The sequence below is a fragment of the Helianthus annuus genome, chromosome 14 (assembly GCF_002127325.2).
Source record: "Helianthus annuus cultivar XRQ/B chromosome 14, HanXRQr2.0-SUNRISE, whole genome shotgun sequence".
NCBI lineage: Eukaryota > Viridiplantae > Streptophyta > Magnoliopsida > Asterales > Asteraceae > Helianthus > Helianthus annuus.
Genome location: NC_035446.2, coordinates 159,434,724 through 159,452,690, shown reverse-complemented (window position 1 = coordinate 159,452,690; position 17,967 = coordinate 159,434,724).

Here is a 17,967-nt window from a genome sequence, read left to right as displayed (position 1 = left end):
AAAAATAAATAACTGTTGATGCAGATTTTGTGTCCGATGCTTGTCGAATAGATTAGATTTTATTTTACGTTGAATATGTAACAGTTAGTGAAACGGTCAAACGAATGTGTATTGACCCGCTCGTTTGAAGTGGTCAAAGGAGAGGGTTATGTGTTTGACCGTGTGTGTGCAAGTGAAATGGGTGTGGGTATAAATACCACCCTTGTCTTTCATTTTCACTGAAGAGAGTTGAGAGACAAGGAACTCATTTGTGAGAGTTCTTAGTTTGCTTTATTGTGTGGGGGAGAGATCACCACTTGGTCTCTCCCCGGATGTACACTCCTTTGGTATTAGTTCGGTTAGCTTGTAGTCGGGCCGATTTGTAGTGTTATACTACCGGATTAATACAAAGAAGTTGTTTGTTTATCTCTAATCTCTCCCGTCTTGAACTAATCTCACACTAATCACGGTTTCGGTCCCGAAACACGGTCCTACAATTGGTATCAGAGCCATGGTGCCCGATTTAGTAAATCTAACCGTTTACTAAGTCACATGTGCTCTAGATCTGTGATTTTTGTGCTTTTTGTTCAAGATGTAAAAATGGTGAAAATGGAGAAAAACCCAGATCTGGACCCAAAATTCAGATCTGTGCTGAAACGAATCACACCCGAGGTTTAGGTTTTCTGTTTTACACCAAACAAATCAAGTTTTCATCTTGTTTCTAAAGATTTTTCGTCAGATCTGGGAATAAACAGTGGCTGTGATCTTGAGATGTTCTTGGCGGCTGTTAAGAAATTTTAGGGTTTCCGACGAAACCCCACTTCCCCTGCACATGACGAAACGCCCCCCCACGAAACACCTGAATATCCTGTTTCGTCGGCTTCCTTGTTTCATCGACTCAGGTGTTTCGTCGATGATGGTGGCGGCTGCAATTTTGTTTGAGGTTTGTATCGCAGAAAGAGAGAGAAATAGCTGCTGTTGTGGCTTGTTGTTGAAGATGATCGGAATTTGACTTCCGATGAGAGTGATGACTGACTGTTGGTGTGCATCGCAGGAGAGAGGGACATGAATATCTGCTGTAGATGTTTGTGTGTGTCGAGGAAGAAAAAGGGGTCAGACAAATATAATTGTCGGCTGAAGATAAAGTTGCCTAGGGTTTATTTGTTGGATTTGTTTGGAAGGAGCCCACTAGATTAAAAAAATGGCTTTGGATGGATTTTTGTAAAGGGCCTTCACGAAATCACAGTAACCAAATACAAGTAGTCTTCGTGGGGTGCATTTTGGTCCAAAAGCATTTTTTTTATTATTGGGCCCTTTTGTGGATATTAGTCTCAAGTCACTGTTCGTTGACTTTTAACAATCAAGTCTTTTGTGGGCTTATAATTTTTAGTGGACTACATTTCAAACAACATGTCTTCGTTGTGAATCACTGTTCGTGGAGCATAGGGTTCGCGAAAGATATTTGAGTTAATTTTTAACGTCAAATTCGTACGGGTTCGTGAAGCGCGCGGGATGATGTGAGATGATGAAGCATGATGAAAACAAATGATATTTTTTTTGAACGTGGGGTAGTCACGGTCACTGATGCGAACGTCAAACTTGATGACTTGACTACTATGGGCCAAAAACAAAAACGGTATGTTCACTTCCGCACGTCAATATTTATGATTGTTATCGGTTATTCGAAAATGTTCGAAATCATTTTGTTTATTGTCATATTCTCGCATTTGAAAACGAACGTATGAACCTGGAATGTCAATACCGGTCCTAACGAGTTCACAAAGTCTTTGGAGGGATACAAGTCGGATCCTACGGGGTACTAGGCGAAATTTCTTTATCAACTAGAATATGCAACGAAGAAATCTTTTTGTTTATTGTCATAATCTCGCATTTGGTAACGAATGAATGAACCTAGAAGGTCAATACCGGTCCTAACGAGTCCACAAAGTCTTTGGAGGGATACAAGTCGGATCCTACGGGGTACTAGGGGACGTTCTTATTCAACTAGAATATGCAAAGAAGAAAGTCATTTTCGTGATTTTTCGAACAACCGAGAACATTCAATGAAGATTGATGACAGTTCCGCTCAGTGGAGGGAATTGGTGAACATTTGAAGATAAATTCTACTCAGTGGAGAGAATTTGTTATGTGAAATTGACGACAGTTTCTTTGAAGTGGAGAGAATCTGTTAAGGTTTAGATATCTTACCAAAGAAATGGGGGGATAAATTTTTTTTTTCATATGTTGAATTTCTTCGGTAAATTTCTAAACGCAATCACAGGTGGTAGAGTTTGTGATTTTCTAGTGATACAAACGGTTCGGCGTGGAATGTTTTGATTCCACAAAGACGGTTTACAGAAGACAGTTCACCAGAAATCTCTATCAATGTAGTATGCTTGTATGAAATAGAGTTCTTATGACAGATCAAGACTTGATGCAGTTCTTAAAGATTGGAACCCTTATCAAATGCCGGTTGGAGTATTGGAAGATCAGCGGAAGATCGGTCAATTGAGGAAATTGCACAACACCCAACACGGATACGCGTACTTTAAGGGGGAACTATTATACAAGGAGCGTCAAGATACTACTTACCTGATCATCGGTCAAGGGGGAATTTGTTAACACAGAGAAGATAAATACTTGAATGAAGATCGATTGCAGTTGCATTTTTCAGCATTCGACATCAACGGACAAGGGGGAATTTGTTGATGCAGATTTTGTGTCCGATGCTTGTCGAATAGATTAGATTTTATTTTACGTTGAATATGTAACAGTTAGTGAAACGGTCAAACGAATGTGTATTGACCCGCTCGTTTGAAGTGGTCAAACGAGAGGGTTATGTGTTTGACCGTGTGTGTGCAAGTGAAATGGGTGTGGGTATAAATACCACCCTTGTCTTTCATTTTCACTGAAGAGAGTTGAGAGACAGGGAACTCATTTGTGAGAGTTCTTAGTTTGCTTTATTGTGTGGGGGAGAGATCACCACTTGGTCTCTCCCCGGATGTATACTCCTTTGGTATTAGTTCGATTAGCTTGTAATCGGGCCGATTTGTAGTGTTATACTACCGGATTAATACAAAGAAGTTGTTTGTTTATCTCTAATCTCTCCCGTCTTGAACTAATCTCACACTAATCACGGTTTCGGTCCCGAAACACAGTCCTACAATAACACATTACTTGTGATTAAGTATGTGTGCTATACATTTTCATATAATAAGATGGAAATGAATTGAATAGTTATTGATTAATTATTATGAATATTTCAGTTAAAGAAATGTCTGGAATAACTGGAGGTGAGGTGACATCTCACTTAACTGAACAAATGAAAGCTAAGATTTCCGAGGAAGTCGGAAAGGCTTTAGAAAATAGTCTATCGCAGTTTATCGATAGATTACAAACCACAATCGTGCTGGTGGTGGACGATATGATGACTGAACTGAAAGACAATATCTTATAAGAAAGAGAAGAAAGGAGGGTATTGGATGTGAATCCACCCCGTAAAGAAATTAAAGTCTAATAAAGCTCCCAAGAAAGGAATTACAAAAAGAGGATTACATAAGTGTAAAACATGTGGAAAAAATCACAAGGGTAAATGCTATAAGCCGGGACATAATAAGTCTAAATGTCCAGAGCGGCTTGGAACCAAAGGAACAACTGATACAAGGTCAGATGCCTAGAAATCGAGGGCAAGGTCGTTCCACATGATAGCCATAGAGGCTAAAGCTGAACTTGATGTTGTTTCGGGTATATTCTTGTAAATTTAAATTCAGCACGGATTTAAATGGTTACGGGTGCAAATAAATCTTTTGTTTTCCATCGATTTATTTAATACCCTACACTCACGTTAACGAAATTACCTATGCTTTAAGAAGTAGAAATAGGTAATAATAAAAAGTTTTGTTGACTATGATATGTGTTGAAACTGTAAATTGAGTATTAACAATGAAGATTTCTTCATCGATCTAATTCCCATGTTAATGGGAGAAATCCAAGTGGTAATTGGGATATATAGGCTAACTCGATATCACACAAAATTAATATGTAATCAGAAGGAGATATAATTAATGTCTCCGAGCGGAAACATGTTATTATTATGGGGAGAAAAGTTGTAGTCCCCTAATCTGCTTGTTTATTGAAGCTTATAAGCTTATTTAGCACGGATATAAGGCGTAACTGGCTTACATGCATGATTTGACTAAAAATCTCTAGAAATTTAAGACGTAACCATTGTACGTAATTTGAAGATGTTTTCCTAAAATATCTAACGAGGATACCACCCGAACGCAAGGTGGAATTTGGCATTGAATTAGTTCCAGGCGCGAAGACGGTAACCAAAGCTCCGTATTGATTAACTCGACCCTCCTTGATCATCAGCAGACCCCTGGTTTCCTTAGGTATGTTACCTTCAGCAGTTTTAAGCATCATATGCAGCTTTGGAATGGTATTGTCCCAACCGTTCATATTATAGTTCAAGCCTAACCGGTCGTATAACTTATGACTTAGGCGATGAGTTGAGGATGATATCCCCAACCAACTCATTACTTAAGGGAGTTTCAAGACGAGTTAGATGATCCATATACCCCTTCATTTTCAATACATCAATGATAGATGACCCCTCCTGCATGCGACTTCCCATGAGTGATTTCATCACCTCAAATTGTTCATGCCTTGCTTGTTGTTGAAACATTTGTTCCAAATGTTGCCTCATATAAAAAATTATCCAAATTATCCAGAGTCTGTTGGAGCTCTGGAATCACGCATACCAACATGCGACAAGAAACTTTTAGAGAATCATCAACATGCTTCTCCTAGTTTCTACAGGCAGGGCCTTCTTAAGCAGCAGGTTCATCCGGGATTGGGTCATCGAGAACAGACAACCTGTTTCAGGTTGCGATACCAATCGATGAAGTTGGAGTTGTTGAGATTATCGTTTTCAAGAATGGACTTGTGTGAGAATAGAGAATTAGTAGTGTTATTATTGGCGATTAGACAATCTACAAAATTCAAAACATATATAATTTAGTATTTTCATGCTTGATATCCGAAATAGTTTATGAACCAATTGCAAAAATTATCTTTAGGAAGTGAGATCTCGTTTCATCAATACATCATGAATGGCTAAGCTCTGTTCACTAGTACCACTACGCGGGTGGGTAACGATTACCGTTTGTGTCAACTAAACAATCCTCGAGTTAGTCCAAAATCTCCATCTTTTCCTTGGTTGCTCCGTCTTCGGTCTTCAATATTTGTCTTCGTCCGTTTACGATTGTATAATAAAACACTTTCATATAATAAAACCTAACTATTACATCATGGTTCCAAATAACCCGTAATAATACAACATATTGATTAACGACCGAAAAAAATGAAACAATTTACAAACAACTCAAGGTCCTAGAGCTCGATTTATGTCCATCACCATCATCACAAATGAATAAGGTTTGATCTCTTTGTCAAACGAAAGTTTTGACAAATAAAACATAGATCAATATAAAATATATAACATTTAAACTAATGCAAAAGCGCGGTTATGATACCACTATTGTGAATCAGTGTAACATTTTAGTTTAATAAAATCTAATTTTATTGGTGAATTAATATCTCATATTAATTGCATGACTGAAGATAGTACATGTTTTTAAATCCGATAAAAATTCCCCTTAGTGATCCAATTGCCATTCATTTGATTTAGACAATTAATCCACAACCATAGGGTGTTTCAGGTTAGCCTTATGACAATAGAAATGGCACCCTAAGTGTCTAAATGTTATAAAACGGTTGCATTATATTATTTGTTCATGAACCAGACCTTAAACATTGATTTTGGTATTAGTTCGTGAGCCTTACCTTGATTATTCTATGTCACGGGATTTTCATAGGTTTTCAAGGTTTAGAATTCGAGAAAAAAGTATATTTTTGAGGTTGTAAATGATAACTATTTCAATTACATTAGAAATTTTAATCAAACAAGGCCAACATATAATTAACAATATGTGCAATTAAATGATTGATATCTACATATATTTTAAAGATATCAGTACTGAGTGTTGTATGGAGAGGTGATCCCTATAAGTATTCATTGTTTTTCCTAAAACAAATGAAGAAAGTGTTGATACACTTTTGTGTGGACGCGGCACGTTCGGTTCGAGCCGAGCCTTTAACGGAATGAAGACCAAGTCGGATATCCTCCTATCCCACTTGGGTCCGACAAGTTTGTTCCGTTTAATTTGTAATGTATAAACAAACAATGCATGTTGCATTTAGGGTATTATTTGTTTATGTGTTTATTTAGTATGCTGGACCAAAACATCACACTGGGCTAAAAACCTTGACTTTGGGCCAAAACCTTCACTGGGCCAAAAGTCTTCATGGGGAAACACTTCATGACGAAACACTGTGTTATGATGAAACACAAAGTGTTTCATCACACTACAGGACAAACTCACGATGAAACACAAGTGTTTCACCAAATAAGGACAAAACCATGATGAAACACAAAGTGTTTCACCACACTACAGGACAAATGTGCGATGAAACAGATGTGTTTCGTCTACTGTTGGGCTTCTTCAGGCCTAGTGTCTGGCCCAATGTTGTTTTGTCGAGCCCATGTGTGTTTCGTCATCGTTAGGGCCCAGGATACTATATAAACAGCCTTCTGGTTTCACTTTGAAGTGAGATGAGAGAATACCCGGAGAGAGTTATTCAGTAAAACTGTGTGTGTATCAGTTCTTCTCGGTTCTCATCCCGTCTAATCAATAGATTGTGTTTCATTGGTTAAACCGTGTGTTTTACACTGTGTTTGGTTTGCACCGTCACGGGGATTCCGCACCCATTACCGTGTTTGTGATAAACAAGGATAGGTTTTCGTTATCGATCCACCAGAAAAACGGGACCTACAGAAAGAAAAATCATTATAGATATCACACCCGTTAATCAAATCGGAGAAAGTCCTCCCATTCTTGAATTGATGCCCCATAAGAGTAAAAGCTTCTAAAAGACATGGTTGCAAAAGTCGCTAGGCGCTCCATCGTTGGATTTGAGAGTACTCGGGAAGTATTTAGCCTAGGCGGAGATTACTCGGGGAGTAATTGGCCTTAGCGAACAACACTCGGATCTCGACAGCCTACCTTGTAGCGAGTACTCGGGGAGTACTCGGAGCCTAGGCGGGACTTTTACAACCATGCTAAAAGATCCAGATTATAAGAATTACAAAAGAAAAATTTATTGGTCACCTTCTCCATGCATCTTCTATGGATTTCTAGAATGTAAGTGAGCTTTGTACCCTTTGTGAGAGTGAAATTACAATCACTGCGTTCTTCGCCCCTAAAAGGTATCTTCATGTGGCTATCTTTGTGTTGAGACAATTGTAGATCGTTTTGTTTGATAAAATCCTCGCTAAGCATAAACACATCTCAACTTACAAAATATGAGGATGAAGCGATCTATCATCGTCTCAACACATGGATGGCCAAAATGGGAATACCTTTCTGGTTAGACATACCACAATGCTTGTCATTTCACCCCACAACATGGTGAAAAGCTTGCTAGCCTTTTCGAAAATGAAAGAATGACATTTGGTGAGGTCGACTAACACCAAACTTTCTTTGTTATTCTTACAGTTTCGGTCTTTTGTCTGCTTTTGATCTTTTGAGACATCATTTTGATAGACTTTTCCTTTGTAGCATATTTCATTGGAGCTTGACTTGTATCATGATGAGTGCATCCGTAAGCATGCATTTGGAGGTATCATCGGTGCTCAATATAAAACCACTTTTAAGTAGAGAACCACAAGAAACCACATAAATGCGTGTACATTAATGGGCAGGCCCGGTCCATAGGGTGTGCAGGGCGTGCCACCGAACATGGCCCAAAAACTTTTAGGGCCCAAAACTTTTTTTTTCGTTTTGTTTATATATAAAATATATGTAGTCCCAATGAAACAAAGAAACTTGTTGTAGTCCGTTTGGTTCCGCGCTTCCTGTTTGGTAAACAAGTCTTCGGTTCAAGACCTGCTACCTATATCTTTTTTTCTTAATTTTTTGGTTTCATTTATCCAAGGTTAGGCCCTGAAGCCCATTTTTACTTATGGTATTTCGTACGTGCACATGAATGTATTTACATCATGAATTGGAGTGCATTACTATTATTGTTGTTGTTGTTGTTGTTGTTGTTGTTGTTATTGTATGGTTTAAATAAATTGGACTGTGTTATTATTATAAAAACTAACTTTTGTTACTAGATTTATGAACCAAAAACGTTAAAGCCCAACAGTTTTTGCTCATCAAATTTAGAAGTCCAGCTATTTTAGTGTGTAATGAATTAATTACTTGACCCAAATCAATAAAAAAACATAATGGATTAATGAATAAGACTCAATTTTTTTATCTCGCACAGGGCCAATTTATTTATTTATTTTTTTGTGATTTTCGAAGACGACCCTGTTAATGGGGTGATGAAAGGCACACATGTCAAATGTTTAGACGGGTTACTCACAGTTTGGAAACTTGAAGCAGAACTCGGATTTGATAGAAAAAAACCAATTTTAATTCGAGTCAATTCGTTTCAAATTAATAACAAAACTGTAGCAAGGCTGAAATATATCTATTGACTTTATGTTTTAGGAACCCGTTCAAAACTATAATTTCTTTTGGATACTGATCTAGAAATCTATGAAACTAGTAATGACCAAAATACAATTTGCAACATTTAAAACATGAATAGTCCAATGTTAGAATATTCAAAATAAAGTCTGGAACACCCAGTCCAATATATTTTAAAAATTATTTATATAGTAAAAATGTGAATTACACATATAATTCAAATTCAAAGCGAGTCATATAAGAAATATTAAATTCAGATCCGATTCGAAATTTGAAATCTGAGCTCAATCGGGTGCTAAGCGAGGCATAACTTAATTGGCGAAGAGCTTGTGGCTACCTAATTTCTAGTCACTAATTGATTTTGAAATGAAATTTTCACTGTTAGTAACCATGCAATTCAAGTCATAACGGGAAAATTTCTTGTAGTGATGTACCTTAAAATAGATTAATGGTTGTAATTCTTACCATTGATTTGTCCGCATATAATAAGCATACCTCAGGATAAAACTTTGTTCATGAACCAATATCAAGTCACGATTGTTATAAAATTACATAGAAAAGAATTGAGGGAAGAATGTCTATTGCTGGGGCTTTAAATATCAACAATTTCTATTAGATTAAATATATGGTCAAACAAGATCAACACAAATTGAAGCAAATCAGGATTAAAATCCATAAAGTGTACCAAACATTAATGTTGTTATTAATGTATCGAAACCCCTTCGAAGGCAAGATGGACCCAAAAAAATATATTAATATCAAAATAATTTACATCATTATTCATTACCTAAATTAAGGATGCCTTATAGATCGAAGGTCGATCGCCAAAGGATTGAGATCATATCAAAATAACTTACATCATTACCTAAGTTAAGGATGCCTTACAGATCGAAGGTCGTCGATCGCCAAAGGGTTGAGATCATGTTTTATTCCATAAGTCTATTCCAATGTTTTATTCTAAGGTTTGTGAACAAATCAATAGTTTTTGAATGCAGCCATTCATTTATTTATATATATTATGATATAATGAAAATAATTGATATTTACAGCCTTAACACTAGTCATGAATTATAAATATATTTGATATGGTTCATAAACAAGGTTTTATCCTAGTGTTTGGTTTCAGGAATGCCAATGCTCTATTCAAAGAGTTGTGAACAGATTATATGAATGCGGCCATTGATTTAATTATTAATCCATTCCATTTGAAATATCATAAATAAATCCATGCCATTTGAAATGATAACCAAATGTGGGAGTAGCCCACTTGGTAGAGGCTCTTGTCTCTTAGTGGGAGGTCTTGGGTTCAATTCCAAGCAAGGAGTATGTAAGGTTTGTCATTCAAAAAAGAAATTTTAAATGATAACCCCAACATCATAAATAAATCCAAGCCATCTGAAAGACCGACTACTATTTTTAGGACATTATTTAAGCATAATATGAAAATATATATTTTTTTTTGTTGGGGTTATCATTTTACCAAGCACATGCTACTCATCCTCACATGATGTACACACGGAAAAATTCTATCCAAGATACTTAAATATGTTACCTGCCCGACATAACTTCCACTAAAGCTTTCAAACAATCTCTAAAAAGTAGGAAGGTACCCAAAACACTTATATATATATGGAAAGAACAACAAATGAAAGTGATTTATCAGTGGCCTTTGCTCTTGCATTTTCAAAAAGCCGCTAGCCAGCTTTGCACCTTGTGTGGGGTTGAAATTTCACATATTGTGTTCTTACCAACCCAAAAGGTATTCTCACTTCATCCATGTGTTATTGCACACCACAACTTCAAACAAAATCCACCACCGTATTCAAGCCATTTTAGCTTGTGGAACATCTTCACACTTCGCGATGTGTTTAAAAGTGAAGAGGATTTTGTTTTGGAAAGAGAAATGTGGTTGTTTTCGCACATATGTGACCAAATGAGAATACCAATTATGTAGTTGAGGGGGATTAAAATATGGCAATTTCACCTCCACAAAGAGTGCAGAGCTCACTCTTTGTTTTTGAAAATCTTTGAACAATGCTTGGAGAAGTGATTGAACAATATATATGGAAAGAATAACAAATGAAAGTGATTTATCCGTGGCCTATGCTCTTGCATTTTCAAAAAACCTAGCAAGCTTTGCACCTTGTGTGGGGTTGAAATTTCACACATGGTGTTCTTACCAACCCAAAAGGTATTCCCACTTCGTCCATGTGTTACTGCACATCACAACATCAAACAAAATCCACCACCATATTCAAACACATTCCAGCTTGAGGAACATCTTCACACTTCGTGATGTGTTCAAAAGTGATAAGGATTTTGTTCAGGAAAGAGAAATGTGGTTGTTTTAGCACATATGTGACAAAACGAGAATACCAATTATGTAGTTGAGGGGGATTAAAATTTAGCTATTTCACCCCCACAAAGAGTGCAGAGCTCACTCTGTGTTTTTGAAAATCTTTGAACAATGCTTGGAGAAGTGATTGAACAATATATATGGAAATACATAACAAACGGAAGTGATTTATCAGTTGCCTTTGCTCTTGCATTTTCAAATAGCCTAGTGAGCTTTGCACCTTGTGTGGGGTTGAAATTTCACATATTGTGTTCTTACCAACCCAAAAGGTATTCTCACTTTATCTATGTGTTACTGCACATCACAACTTCAAACAAAATCCACCACCGTATTCAAATACATTCCAGCTTGTGGAACATCTTCACACTTCGCGATGTGTTCATTAGTGATGAGGATTTTGTTTAGGAAGGAGAAATGTGGTTGTTTTAACACATATTTGACCAAATGAGAATACCAATTATGTAGCTGATGGGGATTAAAATATAGCAATTTCACCCCCACAAAGAGTGCAGAGCTCATTCTGTGTTTTTGAAAATCATTGAACAATGGTTGGAGAAGTGATTGAATAATATGTATGGAAAGAATACAAATGAAAGTGATTTATCAGTGGCCTTTGCTCTTGCATTTTCAAAATACCTAGCGAGCTTTGCACCTTGTGTGGGGTTGAAATTTCACACATTGTGTTCTTACCGACCCAAAAGGTATTCTCATTTCATCTATCTGTTATTGCACATCAAAGCTTTAAACAAAATCCACCACCGTATTCAAGCACATTCGAGCTTGTGGAAGATCTTCACACTGCGCGATGTGAATAAAAGTGATGAGGATTTTGTTAAGGAAAGAGAAATGTGGTTGTTTTAGCACATATGTGACCAAATGAGAATACCAATTATGTAGTTGAGGGGGGATTAAAATATAGCAATTTCACCCCCACAAAGAGTGCAAAGCTCACTCTGTGTTTTCGAAAATCTTTGAACATGCTTGGAGAAGTGATTCAACAATATATATGGAAATACATAACAAATGGAAGTGATTTATCAGTGGCCTTTGTGTTGGTGCACTTGTGTCTGTACTTTGTCTGTATCGTGTAACGATATAAAACGATGTCCTTTGTTAGTCTTGTAAGTTTGACCAAGTCAACCATCCTCCTGGTTTGACTTGGCCAAACAGTTAGAACATGATTGTAACATGTCTGTGTCGAAGGATGACTCATCGAAGGATAGTTTAGATCCTTCGATGAGCTCGAAAGATAAACCTTCGATGGATGATGATGGACCTCGATAGATCATCCTTCGAGGTATATGTAGATCCTTCGACAGGTTTAAGATCGATAGATGATCCTTCGATCAATCTATCTGATCCTTCGACCAGACAATCTGTGACGGGTATATATACCCGTGTAATGTGTTCACTTCATTGGGGACTGTGAAGAGAGATAGAAAAACACTTTTACAGAGAACACACACACACTTAGAGAGTTTGCAAAACAGATTTGTAGACATTGAGCTTGTAACCGAACCTTTCATACGTATTAATACAAGTGGTGTTAATCGGTGAATATTGTGTGTCTTGTGTTTGTGCTTGTTTCATCTCGGTTTGCACTCTAGCTTGGATTCCGCACTTGCTAGTGTGTTAACATAACAAGGTTAAGGTTTGACCTCATCCTCCGAGGGACCTACAAGTGGTATCAGAGCTAAGGCTCTTTTCCTTGTTAAAACCGAGTTTGTACAAGACTTTGGAGTGTTTGGACAAAACTCACATGGTTTAGCACCCGTTTTTAGTGTTTTTCTCGCATTTCTTAACGTAAAAAAAAACGTGTTCTAAACCAACCGGGTGTGTTAAAGGACGGGTTGGGTAACTTAAAAACTTGTTTTTAAGAAACTTGGTGATTTCCGGCCAAATTCCGGCTTACTCCGGTGACCGGTTTCTGGATAAGGATCTTCCATTTTTGGTAATATTTTATTTGTCAAATCTGATTTGGTAGAAAGTATGGTCTGAACATACTTTCTGCCGAAAGTTTCTACCAACCAATCACCTTTTCACCAACCTGTCACCTTTTGTCTGCTGTGTCAGTAGAGATCGAAGGATATCCTTCGAAGTCGAAAGATCATCTTTCGATCAAAGGAAGTTCGACAGATAATCATCCTTCGAACATCCTTCGAAGTCTGTGACTTATCTTTCGAACCAAGGAATATTTTCGAAGGATATATTGTTCGATCTACAGTTCATATTCGAAAGATAAGGATCCTTCGCATTGGAGAATCTTTCGAAATCATTGTTCGAAATTCAACAGTGATCTTTCGAACACTGTTGATCCTTCGAACAAGTCTTGATCCTTCGATCTTAGTCTGTTAAGGTTTAACAGGCTTGTGTTGTCTTGTCTTTCGAGCTTGGATCATTCGGCTGGCTGTTATCATTCGGGATATTCATATAGAATTCATTTTTCTTATCAAACAAACATGAATCCGAGTTGGTGGGGAACTCCGGCTCCAAATAGTGGAAAATACACAAGTACAGGTTCCACTCCCTCATGGTGGGGTACACCGGCTCTAGATAGTGGCAAGTACACAAATACAAGTCTATCTCCTTCATGGGCCGAATCTCCGGTGTCGACATCTTCGCAAGCAAATGCCATATCGACAGGTCAATGGGCATTAGTATCAAATCAAACTCCGAGCATTCAAAGTATCTTATTGAGCGAAAGTGAAACCGGAAGTTTGAATCGACCTTCAAAGTTGATGCACTTAAACGAGTATCCGGGTTGGGTTGATAGATTTCGTACATACGTTCTTGGTCAAAATACCGAACTGTGGATACGTTTCACTACAGATTTCGATCAAGCTATAGAGGTTGTTGCTTCAGATACTGCTACGTTTGCCGATCTTCCTGAAGATCAAAAGAAAACGTACGATCTGGAAAAGAAAGCATACGCCATTCTCACTCAGGCGTTAAGCAAAGATATCTACCACCAGTTTGTCAGTTTCAAGACAACGAAGAAGTTGTGGGACGGGTTGAAAACCAGAGGAGTAGGGAATGAAGCAACACGCCAATTGCGTCATGATCTTCTCAAGAAAGAATTTGACGGTTTCACGTGCATGGATAAGGAGTCTTTGGGAGACATGACAAGCCGGTTTTATCACTTGCTTACAGAGTTGAACAATTTTGGAGTAGCGACAACTACAGCAGAGGTGGTGAAGAAGTTTGCTGATGCATTGCCTCCACAATGGAATAGTTTCTTGGAAATCTTGAAGTATAACGGAGTTTTGAGAACTACAAACATCAACGACTTCGTGCAGCTTCTGGAAAACAAGGATCAGGAGGAAACCTTAAAGGCAAAAAGAGTTCCAGTGCCACAAAATCCAGAAATGTATTATGGAACTTCCAATTCTTCGTCTGCAAGAACCGGTCCACATGCTCCACTTCAAACGGCATTTGTCACAAGCACGGATATGTATGGCAATCCAGTACAAGTTCCTGTTAAGCCAGCTCCCACCACAGACATGTATGGAAATCCTATACAACCACCTCCTCCTCCTCCTGCTCAACAACAAGCGTGTTATGGAGGGACATCATCTGCTGGTCAGCAATCAAAACCAAATACAGTACAGCTCGACACTTCAAGCTTCTCTAAGGTCAGTGTAGAAGTAGCAAGGGAACACATGGAGCTGCTTAACACTATAGTGAGCGCGTACTGTGGGTTAGTGGAAGGTCAGATTGGCAACATTAATCTGACACAAGAAGACTATCGGCAGATTGATAAGGAAGAGATGGACTTGATGGATATCAAGTGGGCCTTTGCTAGTGCTGTGAGAAGGGCAAAGGATTTCATGGAAAGTACTGGCAGAACCAGCTTGGAAAGCAAGAAAGACACCAAGTATGGGTTCGATAAACAGGCAGTAAAGTGCTTCAACTGTGGTGAACGGGGTCACTTTAAAAGGGAATGTACAAAGCCAGCACAGCACGGGAACCAGAACCCCTTCAGAAACCAAGGCAACCAGCATAACCAGAACAGGAACAATGAGCGTACATTAATACCTGTTAACAACTAGAGCCAAGCTGGAACATCAAATGCCAACCGGGCACTTGTGGTTCAAGTGGATGAAGGTTGTGACTGGTCAATCCAGTTGAGTGGTGATGCTCCAGATGGAACAGCATGTTTTGCTGAAGTGGTTAAGGATTTAGATCACACCAGTGGTGGAGAATCTTCCGCCAATCATGGTGAATCTTCTGAGGATGAAGACTCTTCGGGATATAGCAGGAGTTCAGATGAAGAATCCTCAAGTTCAGGCGATGATCATGTGGGTGAGACATCAAATGCATCAATCGATGCAGATATTGATGAACTTTTGGAGGAAGCTGAAGCAGGAACTCAAAGAAGATCTATCTTGGTGGATCAAGCTGCTTATTCTTCGTCTTCTCTCCATTCAGCCTTTATGGCTAATGTCGACAGTTCATCAAGTCAGGTATGTGTCGATGAACCCACTGCTATTAATTGTGCTAATTGTGATAGTCTGCATGTTAAATGTGATGATTTAGAGGCAAACATGTCTGAGTTGCAAGGCAAACATGATGCTTTACAAGCTAGTTTGTTTGACTTGCAAGACAAACATGTTTCTTTGAATGCCAAGTGGTGTGAATTGCAAAGCAAACACGAGGCTTTGCAAGAGAAGTATGATGTGACATTCATCCACAATCAAAAGTTGACCGTGGATCTTTCAAAATGCACTGAAGCCAATATGTTTTATGAAAACCATGAAAAGGAGTTTAAATCGGTAATTGAAAAGTTAAAGAAGGATAAAACCGAGCTAACTAGAATGGTTTCCAGAAAACAAACGGACATTAATTTGTATATCTCTCGCCTTGAGATTATGCAAAAAGAGATGGCTTGTGTGAAAACCGAAAGTGAGGCGATCCAACTTAAGCTAGACAGTTATTTGAGCTCTAGCTATGTGTTGGATCACATCATTGACGTTCAGAAAGAGAAACGGGATGTCACATGCATAGGATACAAGAAATGTCCACCACCAGTGAGACACAATTATGATGCAATGCCTGACGAGGAGGATAGAGTGTTCTTTGAACCATCTGTTCCTCTAGATGTAAAGGAGTTTGCTACAGGGCTCGGATACAAGAAAGAAGTATCATCAGATTCAGATGTATCAGCAGATACATGTGAGTCTTCTGCTGAACTGAATCCAGATCCTCCAGTCATTACTGAGGATGCTGATTCTTCTGATGATGAATCTGATGATGCTGTCCCAGCTAAGTCTGATGCGGTAGTCAAAGATGAGGACATACCTCTTGAGAATTACATTCTATGTGATCCTCCTGCAAAACCCGCTAAGCCTGTTGTAATCGAGTCCTCGTCTGAAAAAGAGTCGGAGAGTGTAAACTTGCTGTACACTCTTGTTGGTGATGATAAAATTTATTCAGATAAAGATTTTCCTATTAAGAATGTTAATCAATCCTTAATCAGTAAAGTCTTTGAAAATTCGACAAGTAAGTTTTTGGGAAAGACAGGACCACATGTTACAGTTACACAGTGTCCTCCTATTCCAAAGGCCGAAATTCGAAAACAATTTGGGAATAAGAAACTACCAACAGTGCAAAAACAGCAAAATCACACCAAGCCAAAAAGAAAATCATCGGCTCAAGCACAAAAGAAGCCGAATCAAAAGAAGAACAAAAATGTAAACTTTGTGAAATCGACGGGAACGGACAAAATCGAAACGTTTGAAAACAAATCTAACTTAGATTTTGTTAAGAAAGCAACTGTACAGAAAAGAAATGAACCAAGTAGTTCAAAACCTAGTACCTCGGGATCACAAAGTTCATCATCATCGGCAAGACGATCACATGATACTTCGGGGTTTGTTGAATGAAGATCATGTTTTGAGTGTGGAACAATTGGACATATAATTCGAAATTGTCCATATCTTCATAAACAAAAAGGAAAAGTTGATGTTCCCCATGACCAAACTGACCGCAGGCAAACTGTTTTGGTAAAACAAGATCCCCGACTAGTAAAAGAAAGGGAAAAGAAACAAAACGCCAACAGGTCAAGAAAATTGAAAAGGCGATTAAAACCGTTGTGGTTAACACAACATCTGTTTCTGTCAAACCAGACAATAACACTGGTAAAACAAAACAGACCTGGAAACCAAAAACGGTTACTGAATCAGGGGGACCATCACAATTTACCAATCATCAAAGACAAGAAGTTATTGTTATTGATGAAAATGGAAGACCCAAGACCACAATGGCTTGGGTCCCCATCTCCAACTAATCAATTAAGTTCATGTGCAGGGTGTTCCAGGAGGAACTATCAGTAGTCATTGGATTGTTGATAGTGGGGCATCCAGGCACATGACAGGCGACATGAAGCTTCTCTACGACGTCAAATCTATTAGAGGAGGTTATGTTGCATTTGCTGGAGATAAGGGTGGTTATATTACGGGTGAAGGAATGATATCCAACGGGATTGTCAGCTTTGACAAGATCAACTTTGTGCAACAACTTGATCACAATCTTCTTAGTGTTTCTCAAATTTGTGACAAGCAATTCTCAGTACACTTTGATGCTAATGGATGTTATGTGCTGAAACCCGGCTTCAAAATTCCAAAAGAATGGATTCTCTTGTCAGCTCCAAGGATAAATGATTTGTACGTCCTTGATATGAGCCAAGCTATTACTACGTCTGCACAAGCAACTTGTTTCGTTTCCAAAGCCATAGAAAAAGACTCTATCTCTTGGCACAGACGAATGGGTCACATTCACTTACGCAAAATGAATCATTTGGTTTCAAATGAATTGGTGAATGGTGTTCCTCTTAAAAACTTCCATCTTCAAGACGTCTGTGTTTCGTGCCAGAAAGGAAAACAAACGAAGAAACGACATCCTTTTAAGAAAATCAACACGGTGGCAGTTCCTCTTGAACGTTTGCACATGGATTTGTTCGGTCCTGTCAAGCACAAGAGTATTCGGAATGATCAATACTGTCTCGTGGTAACTGATGATTATTCAAGATTTTCT